This window comes from Lepus europaeus, chromosome 16 (genome assembly GCF_033115175.1).
Source record: "Lepus europaeus isolate LE1 chromosome 16, mLepTim1.pri, whole genome shotgun sequence".
In the NCBI taxonomy this organism is placed as follows: Eukaryota; Metazoa; Chordata; class Mammalia; order Lagomorpha; family Leporidae; genus Lepus; species Lepus europaeus.
This window is the reverse complement of record NC_084842.1, coordinates 49,636,563-49,640,589: the sequence shown is the minus strand read 5'-3', so window position 1 is coordinate 49,640,589 and position 4,027 is coordinate 49,636,563.

Below are 4,027 nucleotides of genomic sequence, written 5' to 3'. Positions count from 1 at the left end.
CTATAGATCGCTCCCTCTGAATATGCCCCAGCCTTGGCCAGCGTGCTCCTGCTTAGAGAATTAAGGTCGTGGTTGTAGTGCTTTTTTTTTTTTTTTTTTTTTTTTTGACAGGCAGAGTGGACAGTGAGAGAGGGAGACAGAGAGAAAGGTCTTCCTTTGCCGTTGGTTCACCCTCCAATGGCCGCCGTGGTTGGCGTGCTGCGACCGGCACACCACGCTGATCTGATGGCAGGAGCCAGGTGCCTATCCTGGTCTCCCATGGGGTGCAGGGCCCAAGCACTTGGGCCATCCTCCACTGCACTCCCTGGCCACAGCAGAGAGCTGGCCTGGAAGAGGGGCAGCCGGGACAGAACCAGCGCCCCGACCGGGACTAGAACCCGGTGTGCCGGCGCCGCAAGGTGGAGGATTAGCCTAGTGAGCCACGGCGCCGGCTTGTAGTGCATTTTTTAATTAACCACGAAGACTGTACCTGGCAAGATGCAGGCATGGCACGTTGCCCGTGGTGAAGACAGGGACCCTACCAGAGGGCTCCATTTCCGTGGGAGTGCCCAGTGTATGGGGTTTTGAGAGTTCCCTGTGTCCCTGGAGAACTTCGCCACTGTAATGCCCTGGTTAAGAATCACGTCTCAGTGCCCAGGTTCTTGAGGAAGCCAGGAGACTCCACACTCAACCGGCGGATCAGTTGAGATTCCTCATTTATTTCCCTTCACCAACTGAGAACGTCAGTGGGGATAGCTCTTTCCAGAAGCACGGGAAGCCTGGCGTCCGGCATCACTCGGGAGTTGGAGATCAGAAGCCGTACAGATAAGCTCCAAAAACCTGAACACGGCGGGAAAAGTGTGACACTCGGATGATGCACAGTGGTGACCTGAGGCACAAGTTGGCGATCACTGTATTCTTAGAATTTCAAATAATTTCATAGCTCCTAGTTCTTAGTGCTACCTGTGCCCAAACGGAGTAATTCCAGTCTCCCTGCCTCCCTCACGCACCCCCTTGCAGCTGTGGAGTCAGTGACGCATGGGGCATCTTCCCACGTGGCCACGCAGCTTCTAGTAGAGAAGCCTCCTCGCCACCTTCCTGATTGGGGTAGATGCACCACGGGTGAATCATCCGTCAGTTTGGGACTTTTCTTGGATGCCTGTCCACAGGTGACAGATGGAGGTGACATTGCCTTTACAGCCCTAGCAAAGGACATTCTTTGAGGCCGTAAGAATTTAGAAGTTTGGGCAGAGTAGGCAGTTCAGCCTTTTCCACTCTGAAAGCCTCATAAGCCTTGCTACTCTAAGTGGTCTGCAGCCAGCAGCGTGGCCATCGCCCAGGGCCTCCCGGAACCGCACTCAGGATGCCGGGGGAGCCATTTGTGTTTTAGAAGACCTCTGGTGATTTCTGGAAGCAGTTGTCCTCAAACTGGCCCCACCAGCAGCAGCTGCAGGGTTGGGAAATCTCTAGTCCTTGCAACTGGGCAGTTCTGATGGTTTTAAAACTCAGCCTTGGCTGGCGCCGTGGCTCATTTGGCTAATCCTCCGCCTGCAGCACCAGCACCCCAGGTTCTAGTCCCGGTTGCTCCTCTTCCAGGCCAGTTCTCTGCTGTGGCCCGGGAAGGCAATGGAGGATGGCCCAAGTGCTTGGGCCCTGCACCCGCATGGGAGACCAGGAGAAGCACCTGGTTCCTGGCTTCGGATCAGCACAGCGCGCTGGCTGTGGTGGCCATTTGGGGGGTGAGCCAACAGAAAAGGAAGACCTTTCTGTCTCTCTCACTAATTCTGTCCAAAAAAAAAAAAAAAAAAAAAAAAAAAAAAGCTGATGGCGCCGGCACCAGAGGTAGAAGCATGTGCGTGTCTGGACTGGACTTGCACAAGTCCCCCCCGGGTTGAGACCAGGTTCTTGCTCCCAACTGTTCTAACTTTTCCTTATTTTAAAGGCCTAGACTCAGATGGGTCAGATGCTCACTCTATGCAGGAACCAAACAGATGGCATGCCAGGGAGGCTATAAATTAACTTGAGCTGGGGAGTGGAAGGTGGGTTTGCCAGACTTAGCAAGTAAAAATACAAGATGTGCAATTAAATTTGAATTTCAGATACATGCTTTTTAGCATAAATGTTCTATGTCACATTGGGGCTATAATTATACTAAAACCCTTTAATCTGAAATTCAAGTTTAATTGGGCATCCTGCATTTTGCAACCTTAGAGAAGATACTTAAGAAAACAATGTTATTAGTATTTTATCACCATAATGAAATAGCAAAGGCAGCTAACTTGTAAGCCAACATTGGAGGCTCACAGTAGCAATGGGCAGCCTCCATTGGTGGTGTAGCCTGACGATGGCATTCTTGCTGGCAGAGGGATCAAGTGGCACAGAGCATCACATGACAAAAGCCACCAGGACTTGACCATGGGCCCCATCCTAATGACCTAATCAGTCACCTCCCAAAGCCCTATCTCCAAGTGCCATCATTGGGTTGAGTTTCCACTCTCCTAGTGCCATAGCGTAAGACTTTGGGGAGCAAACCCCTGAATCCTGAAGGACAGTGTTCAAACAAGCAAGCCTTTCAAAGAACTGCTGAATGGGTTTTGCTAAGGGCTTTGTACGAGGCAGTGCTAGACAAAACTCCATAGCTTTAGGTTCCAGCTGTTTCTACCAGGTAGTCTTGTGTCTTAAGAGGACTTGGGAACAAAATCTTAGATCTTGACACGAACTGTAACAACCTACTTTGAAATCTCAACCAGGCTGAAGCCAGGAGCCAGGAACTCAGTCTGGTTCTCCAACGTGGGTGGCAGGGACCCTACTATTTGAACCATCGTATCTGCTGCCTCTCAGGGTGTGCATTAGCAGGAAGTGGGAGGTGGAAATGGAGCAGGACCTGAACCAGGCACTCCAACGTGAGTTCCCCAACTTCGGAGCCAAACGCTGCTCCCTCAAGCCCAGTTTTGGTAACTGAGTTGGCTTGTAAGCCAGCTGTACCTAGGTGGCGTGTCACCGGCCTGTCTTCAGCATGGTGTCAAGTGTGTCCAGGGCTGAGCCTCTGAAGAACAAACGAACAGAAACCTTCACAGACCCAAGCTCCAGCGGTCACAGAAAGGGAACTGGTAAATCAGTGTTTCGTGTAGAACCAGGTATACACCAGGTCAGCACTGGGAAGGAACCCAAGTCACCGGACACAGTGGACTCAGCAGAGAGACAATCCACATACATACGGTAACAGTTACTGTGCCCCGCAAAGCTGCCACGTGCTGGGGAACCTCCCAGAGGTGAGGCCTACGTAGTCAGCTCTTGCCCTCAGGAAGGACTTGCTGACCTCCTGGAGTGGGCTAATTCTCCCGAGAGCTGTTAGACAAAGTGGAGGCCTGGTCCCTGGCTCCCTCGTCTGTGTTCCCATCTCACCACGGGATCCATCCCGCTGAGCTTCCGCCGTGGTGCTGCTGGATTCCAGGGCGCCCACCGATGGGACCAGCCCATCTCGGACCCGGAGCCTCCAAACCCGTGAGCTTCATTCACCTCTTCTACCTAAAGTGCTCAGCCTCAGGTACAAACAGACCGACACATACATCTAGAGCATCTTAATGCTCTGACACAGATTTCCAACCTGAGGGGCTTTTCAAACACACCCTTAGCAGGAGGCCATGTGCTGTCTCTTGCTCCTGCTGAGAACAGAGCACAAACCCCAGCTGTGCTGGCACGAGGAGGAGGTGAGGCAGGAGGCACTGGGCTAAGGAGGACCAGGCTAAGCATGATGGCTTTTTGCCAATCACCTGGGAAGAACCTCTGGCCTCGCTTCAGACTCCAGTATGTTAGCTGGGAATACTCACAGACGAAGCAAAACTTCCGACGGCTGCTAAGGTAGAGAGAGCCTGGCTACAGCGGCGAGGTGCCGCCGCCACTTGCCGCTGCCAGCAGCCCTGCCCCCTCTGGTCCTGGCCGACCGGCGTCACCTGGGAGCTGATGGCTCCTCCTCCTCCTCACTAATCCACTCTCGGGCTCCACCTTTCCCAGTCACGCAGGCCTTCAAGTGAACTGACTTGACAAA